The following is a 13,182-nucleotide window of genomic DNA, read 5'->3' on the forward strand; positions in this document are numbered from 1 at the left end:
TTTCACTTTTTTGTGAAAATATCCACTAAATGAGGGAATAATATGTGTGAGGGTACCACAGGAGAGTTCCGAATGTGTGTGGGTAGAATATATATCACACGGGGGTAAAATTGAAAAAAGTTTAAAAAAATTTTTTTTTGGACTTAGTCATTTTTCAGGCGTTTATCAGACTTTCAGATATGGGAAATGTCAGTGAGCCTTCCGATTTCAGTTCCAGAGCGATTCGCCCGATGAGTCCTTCCTATTTAGTCGTTTTCAGCCAATTTTCAGAATTTTTGAAAATTTCACTTTTTTGTGAAAATATCCACTAAATGAGGGAATAATATGTGTGAGGGTACCCCAGGAGAGTTCCAAATGTGTGTGGGTAGAATATATATCACACGGGGGTAAAATTGAAAAAAGTTTTAAAAAAATTTTTTTTGGACTTAGTCATTTTTCAGGGGTTTATCAGACTTTCAGATATGGGAAATGTCAGTGAGCGTTCCGATTTCAGTTCCAGAGCGATTCGGCCGATGAGACCTTCCTATTTAGTCGTTTTCAGCCAATTTTCAGAATTTTTGAAAATTTCACTTTTTTGTGAAAATATCCACTAAATGAGGGAATAATATGTGTGAGGGTACCCCAGGAGAGTTCCAAATGTGTGTGGGTAGAATATATATCCCACGGGGGTTAAATTGAATAAAGTTGAAAAAATTTTTTCTTTGGACTTAGTCATTTTTCAGGCGTTTATCAGACTTTCAGATATGGGAAATGTCAGTGAGCGTTCCGATTTCAGTTCCAGAGCGATTCGCCCGATGAGTCCTTCCTATTTAGTCGTTTTCAGCCAATTTTCAGAATTTTTGAAAATTTCACTTTTTTGTGAAAATATCCACTAAATGAGGGAATAATATGTGTGAGGGTACCCCAGGAGAGTTCCAAATGTGTGTGGGTAGAATATATATCACACGGGGGTAAAATTGAAAAAAGTTTAAAAAAAATTTTTTTTGGACTTAGTCATTTTTCCAGCATTTATCAGACTTTCAGATAGGGGAAATGTTAGTGAGCGTTCCGATTTCAGTTCCAGAGCGATTCGCCCGGTGTGTCCTTCATATTTAGTCATTTTCAGCCAATTTTCAGAATTTTTGAAAATTTCACTTTTTTGTGAAAATATCCACTAAATGAGGGAATAATATGTGTGAGGGTACCCCAGGAGAGTTCCAAATGTGTGTGGGTAGAATATATATCACACGGGGGTAAAATTGAAAAAAGTTTAAAAAAAATTTTTTTTGGACTTAGTCATTTTTCAGGGGTTTATCAGACTTTCAGATATGGGAAATGTCAGTGAGCGTTCCGATTTCAGTTCCAGAGCGATTCGGCCGATGAGACCTTCCTATTTAGTCGTTTTCAGCCAATTTTCAGAATTTTTGAAAATTTCACTTTTTTGTGAAAATATCCACTAAATGAGGGAATAATATGTGTGAGGGTACCCCAGGAGAGTTCCAAATGTGTGTGGGTAGAATATATATCCCACGGGGGTTAAATTGAATAAAGTTGAAAAAATTTTTTCTTTGGACTTAGTCATTTTTCAGGCGTTTATCAGACTTTCAGATATGGGAAATGTCAGTGAGCGTTCCGATTTCAGTTCCAGAGCGATTCGCCCGATGAGTCCTTCCTATTTAGTCGTTTTCAGCCAATTTTCAGAATTTTTGAAAATTTAACTTTTTTGTGAAAATATCCACTAAATGAGGGAATAATATGTGTGAGGGTACCCCAGGAGAGTTCCAAATGTGTGTGGATAGAATATATATCCCACGGGGGTAAAATTGAAAAAAGTTAAAAAAAATTTTTTTTTGGACTTAGTAATTTTTCAGGCGTTTATCAGACATTCAGATATGGGAAATGTCAGTGAGCGTTCCGATTTCAGTTCCAGAGCGATTCACCCGATGAGTCCTTCATATTTAGTCGTTTTCAGCCAATTTTCAGAATTTTTGAAAATTTCACTTTTTTGTGAAAATATCCACTAAATGAGGGAATAATATGTGTGAGGGTACCACAGGAGAGTTCCGAATGTGTGTGGGTAGAATATATATCACACGGGGGTAAAATTGAAAAAAGTTTAAAAAAATTTTTTTTTGGACTTAGTCATTTTTCAGGCGTTTATCAGACTTTCAGATATGGGAAATGTCAGTGAGCCTTCCGATTTCAGTTCCAGAGCGATTCGCCCGATGAGTCCTTCCTATTTAGTCGTTTTCAGCCAATTTTCAGAATTTTTGAAAATTTCACTTTTTTGTGAAAATATCCACTAAATGAGGGAATAATATGTGTGAGGGTACCCCAGGAGAGTTCCAAATGTGTGTGGGTAGAATATATATCACACGGGGGTAAAATTGAAAAAAGTTTAAAAAAAATTTTTTTTGGACTTAGTCATTTTTCAGGGGTTTATCAGACTTTCAGATATGGGAAATGTCAGTGAGCGTTCCGATTTCAGTTCCAGAGCGATTCGGCCGATGAGACCTTCCTATTTAGTCGTTTTCAGCCAATTTTCAGAATTTTTGAAAATTTCACTTTTTTGTGAAAATATCCACTAAATGAGGGAATAATATGTGTGAGGGTACCCCAGGAGAGTTCCAAATGTGTGTGGGTAGAATATATATCCCACGGGGGTTAAATTGAATAAAGTTGAAAAAATTTTTTCTTTGGACTTAGTCATTTTTCAGGCGTTTATCAGACTTTCAGATATGGGAAATGTCAGTGAGCGTTCCGATTTCAGTTCCAGAGCGATTCGCCCGATGAGTCCTTCCTATTTAGTCGTTTTCAGCCAATTTTCAGAATTTTTGAAAATTTAACTTTTTTGTGAAAATATCCACTAAATGAGGGAATAATATGTGTGAGGGTACCCCAGGAGAGTTCCAAATGTGTGTGGGTAGAATATATATCCCACGGGGGTAAAATTGAAAAAAGTTAAAAAAAATTTTTTTTTGGACTTAGTAATTTTTCAGGCGTTTATCAGACATTCAGATATGGGAAATGTCAGTGAGCGTTCCGATTTCAGTTCCAGAGCGATTCACCCGATGAGTCCTTCATATTTAGTCGTTTTCAGCCAATTTTCAGAATTTTTGAAAATTTCACTTTTTTGTGAAAATATCCACTAAATGAGGGAATAATATGTGTGAGGGTACCACAGGAGAGTTCCGAATGTGTGTGGGTAGAATATATATCACACGGGGGTAAAATTGAAAAAAGTTTAAAAAAATTTTTTTTTGGACTTAGTCATTTTTCAGGCGTTTATCAGACTTTCAGATATGGGAAATGTCAGTGAGCCTTCCGATTTCAGTTCCAGAGCGATTCGCCCGATGAGTCCTTCCTATTTAGTCGTTTTCAGCCAATTTTCAGAATTTTTGAAAATTTCACTTTTTTGTGAAAATATCCACTAAATGAGGGAATAATATGTGTGAGGGTACCCCAGGAGAGTTCCAAATGTGTGTGGGTAGAATATATATCACACGGGGGTAAAATTGAAAAAAGTTTTAAAAAAATTTTTTTTGGACTTAGTCATTTTTCAGGGGTTTATCAGACTTTCAGATATGGGAAATGTCAGTGAGCGTTCCGATTTCAGTTCCAGAGCGATTCGGCCGATGAGACCTTCCTATTTAGTCGTTTTCAGCCAATTTTCAGAATTTTTCAAAATTTCACTTTTTTGTGAAAATATCCACTAAATGAGGGAATAATATGTGTGAGGGTACCCCAGGAGAGTTCCAAATGTGTGTGGGTAGAATATATATCCCACGGGGGTAAAATTGAAAAAAGTTAAAAAAATTTTTTTTTTGGACTTAGTCATTTTTCAGGCGTTTATCAGACTTTCAGATATGGGAAATGTCAGTGAGCGTTCCGATTTCAGTTCCAGAGCGATTCGCCCGATGAGTCCTTCCTATTTAGTCGTTTTCAGCCAATTTTCAGAATTTTTGAAAATTTCACTTTTTTGTGAAAATATCCACTAAATGAGGGAATAATATGTGTGAGGGTACACCAGGAGAGTTCCAAATGTGTGTGGGTAGAATATATATCCCACGGGGGTAAAATTGAAAAAAGTTTAAAAAAAATTTTTTTTGGACTTAGTCATTTTTCAGGCGTTTATCAGACTTTCAGATATGGGAAATGTCAGTGAGCGTTCCGATTTCAGTTCCAGAGCGATTCGCCCGATGAGTCCTTCCTATTTAGTCGTTTTCAGCCAATTTTCAGAATTTTTGAAAATTTCACTTTTTTGTGAAAATATCCACTAAATGAGGGAATAATATGTGTGAGGGTACCCCAGGAGAGTTCCAAATGTGTGTGGGTAGAATATATATCACACGGGGGTAAAATTGAAAAAAGTTTAAAAAAAATTTTTTTTGGACTTAGTCATTTTTCCAGCATTTATCAGACTTTCAGATAGGGGAAATGTCAGTGAGCGTTCCGATTTCAGTTCCAGAGCGATTCGCCCGGTGTGTCCTTCATATTTAGTCATTTTCAGCCAATTTTCAGAATTTTTGAAAATTTCACTTTTTTGTGAAAATATCCACTAAATGAGGGAATAATATGTGTGAGGGTACCCCAGGAGAGTTCCAAATGTGTGTGGGTAGAATATATATCCCACGGGGGTAAAATTGAAAAAAGTTTAAAAAAAAATTTTTTTGGACTTAGTCTTTTTTCCAGCAATTATCAGACTTTCAGATAGGGGAAATGTCAGTGAGCGTTCCGATTTCAGTTCCAAAGCGATTCGCCCGATGAGTCCTTCCTATTTAGTCGTTTTCAGCCAATTTTCAGAATTTTTGAAAATTTCACTTTTTTGTGAAAATATCCACTAAATGAGGGTATAATATGTGTGAGGGTACCCCAGGAGAGTTCCAAATGTGTGTGGGTAGAATATATATCCCACGGGGGTAAAATTGAAAAAAGTTAAAAAAAATTTTTTTTTGGACTTAGTAATTTTTCAGGCGTTTATCAGACATTCAGATATGGGAAATGTCAGTGAGCGTTCCGATTTCAGTTCCAGAGCGATTCACCCGATGAGTCCTTCATATTTAGTCGTTTTCAGCCAATTTTCAGAATTTTTGAAAATTTCACTTTTTTGTGAAAATATCCACTAAATGAGGGAATAATATGTGTGAGGGTACCACAGGAGAGTTCCGAATGTGTGTGGGTAGAATATATATCACACGGGGGTAAAATTGAAAAAAGTTTAAAAAAATTTTTTTTTGGACTTAGTCATTTTTCAGGCGTTTATCAGACTTTCAGATATGGGAAATGTCAGTGAGCCTTCCGATTTCAGTTCCAGAGCGATTCGCCCGATGAGTCCTTCCTATTTAGTCGTTTTCAGCCAATTTTCAGAATTTTTGAAAATTTCACTTTTTTGTGAAAATATCCACTAAATGAGGGAATAATATGTGTGAGGGTACACCAGGAGAGTTCCAAATGTGTGTGGGTAGAATATATATCCCACGGGGGTAAAATTGAAAAAAGTTTAAAAAAAATTTTTTTTGGACTTAGTCATTTTTCAGGCGTTTATCAGACTTTCAGATATGGGAAATGTCAGTGAGCGTTCCGATTTCAGTTCCAGAGCGATTCGCCCGATGAGTCCTTCCTATTTAGTCGTTTTCAGCCAATTTTCAGAATTTTTGAAAATTTCACTTTTTTGTGAAAATATCCACTAAATGAGGGAATAATATGTGTGAGGGTACCCCAGGAGAGTTCCAAATGTGTGTGGGTAGAATATATATCACACGGGGGTAAAATTGAAAAAAGTTTAAAAAAAATTTTTTTTGGACTTAGTCATTTTTCCAGCATTTATCAGACTTTCAGATAGGGGAAATGTCAGTGAGCGTTCCGATTTCAGTTCCAGAGCGATTCGCCCGGTGTGTCCTTCATATTTAGTCATTTTCAGCCAATTTTCAGAATTTTTGAAAATTTCACTTTTTTGTGAAAATATCCACTAAATGAGGGAATAATATGTGTGAGGGTACCCCAGGAGAGTTCCAAATGTGTGTGGGTAGAATATATATCCCACGGGGGTAAAATTGAAAAAAGTTTAAAAAAAAATTTTTTTGGACTTAGTCTTTTTTCCAGCAATTATCAGACTTTCAGATAGGGGAAATGTCAGTGAGCGTTCCGATTTCAGTTCCAAAGCGATTCGCCCGATGAGTCCTTCCTATTTAGTCGTTTTCAGCCAATTTTCAGAATTTTTGAAAATTTCACTTTTTTGTGAAAATATCCACTAAATGAGGGTATAATATGTGTGAGGGTACCCCAGGAGAGTTCCAAATGTGTGTGGGTAGAATATATATCCCACGGGGGTTAAATTGAATAAAGTTGAAAAAATTTTTTCTTTGGACTTAGTCATTTTTCAGGCGTTTATCAGACTTTCAGATATGGGAAATGTCAGTGAGCGTTCCGATTTCAGTTCCAGAGCGATTCGCCCGATGAGTCCTTCCTATTTAGTCGTTTTCAGCCAATTTTCAGAATTTTTGAAAATTTAACTTTTTTGTGAAAATATCCACTAAATGAGGGAATAATATGTGTGAGGGTACCCCAGGAGAGTTCCAAATGTGTGTGGGTAGAATATATATCCCACGGGGGTAAAATTGAAAAAAGTTAAAAAAAATTTTTTTTTGGACTTAGTCATTTTTCAGGCGTTTATCAGACATTCAGATATGGGAAATGTCAGTGAGCGTTCCGATTTCAGTTCCAGAGCGATTCACCCGATGAGTCCTTCATATTTAGTCGTTTTCAGCCAATTTTCAGAATTTTTGAAAATTTCACTTTTTTGTGAAAATATCCACTAAATGAGGGAATAATATGTGTGAGGGTACCACAGGAGAGTTCCGAATGTGTGTGGGTAGAATATATATCACACGGGGGTAAAATTGAAAAAAGTTTAAAAAAAATTTTTTTTGGACTTAGTCATTTTTCAGGCGTTTATCAGACTTTCAGATATGGGAAATGTCAGTGAGCCTTCCGATTTCAGTTCCAGAGCGATTCGCCCGATGAGTCCTTCCTATTTAGTCGTTTTCATCCAATTTTCTGAATTTTTGAAAATTTCACTTTTTTGTGAAAATATCCACTAAATGAGGGAATAATATGTGTGAGGGTACCCCAGGAGAGTTCCAAATGTGTGTGGGTAGAATATATATCACACGGGGGTAAAATTGAAAAAAGTTTAAAAAAAATTTTTTTTGGACTTAGTCATTTTTCCAGCATTTATCAGACTTTCAGATAGGGGAAATGTTAGTGAGCATTCCGATTTCAGTTCCAGATCGATTCGCCCGATGTGTCCTTCATATTTAGTCATTTTCAGCCAATTTTCAGAATTTTTGAAAATTTCACTTTTTTGTGAAAATATCCACTAAATGAGGGAATAATATGTGTGAGGGTACCCCAGGAGAGTTCCAAATGTGTGTGGGTAGAATATATATCCCACGGGGGTTAAATTGAATAAAGTTGAAAAAATTTTTTTTTTGGACTTAGTCATTTTTCACGGGTTTATCAGACTTTCAGATATGGGAAATGTCAGTGAGCGTTCCGATTTCAGTTCCAGAGCGATTCGGCCGATGAGACCTTCCTATTTAGTCGTTTTCAGCCAATTTTCAGAATTTTTGAAAATTTTACTTTTTTGTGAAAATATCCACTAAATGAGGGAATAATATGTGTGAGGGTACCCCAGGAGAGTTCCAAATGTGTGTGGGTAGAATATATATCCCACGGGGGTTAAATTGAATAAAGTTGAAAAAATTTTTTTTTTGGACTTAGTCATTTTTCAGGCGTTTATCAGACTTTCAGATATGGGAAATGTCAGTGAGCGTTCCGATTTCAGTTCCAGAGCGATTCGGCCGTTGAGACCTTCCTATTTAGTCGTTTTCAGCCAATTTTCAGAATTTTTGAAAATTTTACTTTTTTGTGAAAATATCCACTAAATGAGGGAATAATATGTGTGAGGGTACCCCAGGAGAGTTCCAAATGTGTGTGGGTAGAATATATATCCCACGGGGGTAAAATTGAAAAAAGTTTAAAAAATTTTTTTTTTGGACTTAGTCATTTTTCAGGCGTTTATCAGACTTTCAGATATGGGAAATGTCAGTGAGCGTTCCGATTTCAGTTCCAGAGCGATTCGCCCGATGAGTCCTTCCTATTTAGTCGTTTTCAGCCAATTTTCAGAATTTTTGAAAATTTCACTTTTTTGTGAAAATATCCACTAAATGAGGGAATAATATGTGTGAGGGTACCCCAGGAGAGTTCCAAATGTGTGTGGGTAGAATATATATCACACGGGGGTAAAATTGAAAAAAGTTAAAAAAAATTTTTTTTTGGACTTAGTCATTTTTCAGGCGTTTATCAGACTTTCAGATATGGGAAATGTCAGTGAGCCTTCCGATTTCAGTTCCAGAGCGATTCGCCCGATGAGTCCTTCCTATTTAGTCGTTTTCAGCCAATTTTCTGAATTTTTGAAAATTTCACTTTTTTGTGAAAATATCCACTAAATGAGGGAATAATATGTGTGAGGGTACCCCAGGAGAGTTCCAAATGTGTGTGGGTAGAATATATATCACACGGGGGTAAAATTGAAAAAAGTTTAAAAAAAATTTTTTTTGGACTTAGTCATTTTTCCAGCATTTATCAGACTTTCAGATAGGGGAAATGTTAGTGAGCATTCCGATTTCAGTTCCAGATCGATTCGCCCGATGTGTCCTTCATATTTAGTCATTTTCAGCCAATTTTCAGAATTTTTGAAAATTTCACTTTTTTGTGAAAATATCCACTAAATGAGGGAATAATATGTGTGAGGGTACCCCAGGAGAGTTCCAAATGTGTGTGGGTAGAATATATATCCCACGGGGGTTAAATTGAATAAAGTTGAAAAAATTTTTTTTTTGGACTTAGTCATTTTTCACGGGTTTATCAGACTTTCAGATATGGGAAATGTCAGTGAGCGTTCCGATTTCAGTTCCAGAGCGATTCGGCCGATGAGACCTTCCTATTTAGTCGTTTTCAGCCAATTTTCAGAATTTTTGAAAATTTTACTTTTTTGTGAAAATATCCACTAAATGAGGGAATAATATGTGTGAGGGTACCCCAGGAGAGTTCCAAATGTGTGTGGGTAGAATATATATCCCACGGGGGTTAAATTGAATAAAGTTGAAAAAATTTTTTTTTTGGACTTAGTCATTTTTCAGGCGTTTATCAGACTTTCAGATATGGGAAATGTCAGTGAGCGTTCCGATTTCAGTTCCAGAGCGATTCGGCCGTTGAGACCTTCCTATTTAGTCGTTTTCAGCCAATTTTCAGAATTTTTGAAAATTTTACTTTTTTGTGAAAATATCCACTAAATGAGGGAATAATATGTGTGAGGGTACCCCAGGAGAGTTCCAAATGTGTGTGGGTAGAATATATATCCCACGGGGGTAAAATTGAAAAAAGTTTAAAAAATTTTTTTTTTGGACTTAGTCATTTTTCAGGCGTTTATCAGACTTTCAGATATGGGAAATGTCAGTGAGCGTTCCGATTTCAGTTCCAGAGCGATTCGCCCGATGAGTCCTTCCTATTTAGTCGTTTTCAGCCAATTTTCAGAATTTTTGAAAATTTCACTTTTTTGTGAAAATATCCACTAAATGAGGGAATAATATGTGTGAGGGTACCCCAGGAGAGTTCCAAATGTGTGTGGGTAGAATATATATCACACGGGGGTAAAATTGAAAAAAGTTAAAAAAAATTTTTTTTTGGACTTAGTCATTTTTCAGGCGTTTATCAGACTTTCAGATATGGGAAATGTCAGTGAGCCTTCCGATTTCAGTTCCAGAGCGATTCGCCCGATGAGTCCTTCCTATTTAGTCGTTTTCAGCCAATTTTCTGAATTTTTGAAAATTTCACTTTTTTGTGAAAATATCCACTAAATGAGGGAATAATATGTGTGAGGGTACCCCAGGAGAGTTCCAAATGTGTGTGGGTAGAATATATATCACACGGGGGTAAAATTGAAAAAAGTTTAAAAAAAATTTTTTTTGGACTTAGTCATTTTTCCAGCATTTATCAGACTTTCAGATAGGGGAAATGTTAGTGAGCATTCCGATTTCAGTTCCAGAGCGATTCGCCCGATGAGTCCTTCCTATTTAGTCGTTTTCAGCCAATTTTCAGAATTTTTGAAAATTTCACTTTTTTGTGAAAATATCCACTAAATGAGGGAATAATATGTTTGAGGGTACCCCAGGAGAGTTCCAAATGTGTTTGGGTAGAATATATATCCCACGGGGGTTAAATTGAATAAAGTTGAAAAAAATTTTTCTTTGGACTTAGTCATTTTTCAGGCGTTTATCAGACTTTCAGATATGGGAAATGTCAGTGAGCGTTCCGATTTCAGTTCCAGAGCGATTCGCCCGATGAGTCCTTTCTATTTAGTCGTTTTCAGCCAATTTTCAGAATTTTTGAAAATTTAACTTTTTTGTGAAAATATCCACTAAATGAGGGAATAATATGTGTGAGGGTACCCCAGGAGAGTTCCAAATGTGTGTGGGTAGAATATATATCCCACGGGGGTAAAATTGAAAAAAGTTAAAAAAAATTTTTTTTTGGACTTAGTCATTTTTCAGGCGTTTATCAGACTTTCAGATATGGGAAATGTCAGTGAGCGTTCCGATTTCAGTTCCAGAGCGATTCACCCGATGAGTCCTTCATATTTAGTCGTTTTCAGCCAATTTTCAGAATTTTTGAAAATTTCACTTTTTTGTGAAAATATCCACTAAATGAGGGAATAATATGTGTGAGGGTACCACAGGAGAGTTCCGAATGTGTGTGGGTAGAATATATATCACACGGGGGTAAAATTGAAAAAAGTTTAAAAAAATTTTTTTTTGGACTTAGTCATTTTTCAGGCGTTTATCAGACTTTCAGATATGGGAAATGTCAGTGAGCGTTCCGATTTCAGTTCCAGAGCGATTCGCCCGATGTGTCCTTCATATTTAGTCGTTTTCAGCCAATTTTCAGAATTTTTGAAAATTTCACTTTTTTGTGAAAATATCCACTAAATGAGGGAATAATATGTGTGAGGGTACCCCAGGAGAGTTCCAAATGTGTGTGGGTAGAATATATATCCCACGGGGGTAAAATTGAATAAAGTTGAAAAAATTTTTTCTTTGGACTTAGTCATTTTTCGGGCGTTTATCAGACTTTTAGATATGGGAAATGTCAGTGAGCGTTCCGATTTCAGTTCCAGAGCGATTCGCCCGATGAGTCCTTCCTATTTAGTCGTTTTCAGCCAATTTTCAGAATTTTTGAAAATTTAACTTTTTTGTGAAAATATCCACTAAATGAGGGAATAATATGTGTGAGGGTACCCCAGGAGAGTTCCAAATGTGTGTGGGTAGAATATATATCCCACGGGGGTAAAATTGAAAAAAGTTAAAAAAAATATTTTTTTTGGACTTAGTCATTTTTCAGGCGTTTATCAGACTTTCAGATATGGGAAATGTCAGTGAGCGTTCCGATTTCAGTTCCAGAGCGATTCGCCCGATGAGTCCTTCATATTTAGTCGTTTTCAGCCAATTTTCCGAATTTTTGAAAATTTCACTTTTTTGTGAAAATATCCACTAAATGAGGGAATAATATGTGTGAGGGTACCACAGGAGAGTTCCAAATGTGTGTGGGTAGAATATATATCACACGGGGGTAAAATTGAAAAAAGTTTAAAAAAAATTTTTTTTGGACTTAGTCATTTTTCCAGCATTTATCAGACTTTCAGATAGGGGAAATGTCAGTGAGCGTTCCGATTTCAGTTCCAGAGCGATTCGCCCGATGTGTCCTTCATATTTAGTCGTTTTCAGCCAATTTTCAGAATTTTTGAAAATTTCACTTTTTTGTGAAAATATCCACTAAATGAGGGAATAATATGTGTGAGGGTACCCCAGGAGAGTTCCAAATGTGTGTGGGTAGAATATATATCCCACGGGGGTAAAATTGAATAAAGTTGAAAAAATTTTTTCTTTGGACTTAGTCATTTTTCGGGCGTTTATCAGACTTTTAGATATGGGAAATGTCAGTGAGCGTTCCGATTTCAGTTCCAGAGCGATTCGCCCGATGAGTCCTTCCTATTTAGTCGTTTTCAGCCAATTTTCAGAATTTTTGAAAATTTAACTTTTTTGTGAAAATATCCACTAAATGAGGGAATAATATGTGTGAGGGTACCCCAGGAGAGTTCCAAATGTGTGTGGGTAGAATATATATCCCACGGGGGTAAAATTGAAAAAAGTTAAAAAAAATATTTTTTTTGGACTTAGTCATTTTTCAGGCGTTTATCAGACTTTCAGATATGGGAAATGTCAGTGAGCGTTCCGATTTCAGTTCCAGAGCGATTCGCCCGATGAGTCCTTCATATTTAGTCGTTTTCAGCCAATTTTCCGAATTTTTGAAAATTTCACTTTTTTGTGAAAATATCCACTAAATGAGGGAATAATATGTGTGAGGGTACCACAGGAGAGTTCCAAATGTGTGTGGGTAGAATATATATCACACGGGGGTAAAATTGAAAAAAGTTTAAAAAAAATTTTTTTTGGACTTAGTCATTTTTCCAGCATTTATCAGACTTTCAGATAGGGGAAATGTCAGTGAGCGTTCCGATTTCAGTTCCAGAGCGATTCGCCCGATGTGTCCTTCATATTTAGTCGTTTTCAGCCAATTTTCAGAATTTTTGAAAATTTCACTTTTTTGTGAAAATATCCACTAAATGAGGGAATAATATGTGTGAGGGTACCCCAGGAGAGTTCCAAATGTGTGTGGGTAGAATATATATCCCACGGGGGTTAAATTGAATAAAGTTGAAAAAATTTTTTCTTTGGACTTAGTCATTTTTCAGGCGTTTATCAGACTTTCAGATATGGGAAATGTCAGTGAGCGTTCCGATTTCAGTTCCAGAGCGATTCGCCCGATGAGTCCTTCCTATTTAGTCGTTTTCAGCCAATTTTCAGAATTTTTGAAAATTTAACTTTTTTGTGAAAATATCCACTAAATGAGGGAATAATATGTGTGAGGGTACCCCAGGAGAGTTCCAAATGTGTGTGGGTAGAATATATATCCCACGGGGGTAAAATTGAAAAAAGTAAAAAAAAATTTTTTTTTGGACTTAGTCATTTTTCCAGCATTTATCAGACTTTCAGATAGGGGAAATGTTAGTGAGCGTTCCGATTT

The sequence above is a fragment of the Phyllobates terribilis genome, unplaced genomic scaffold, assembly GCF_046119375.1.
Source record: "Phyllobates terribilis strain yellow unplaced genomic scaffold, ASM4611937v1 Scaffold_8__6_contigs__length_399053987, whole genome shotgun sequence".
Taxonomy (NCBI): Eukaryota; Metazoa; Chordata; class Amphibia; order Anura; family Dendrobatidae; genus Phyllobates; species Phyllobates terribilis.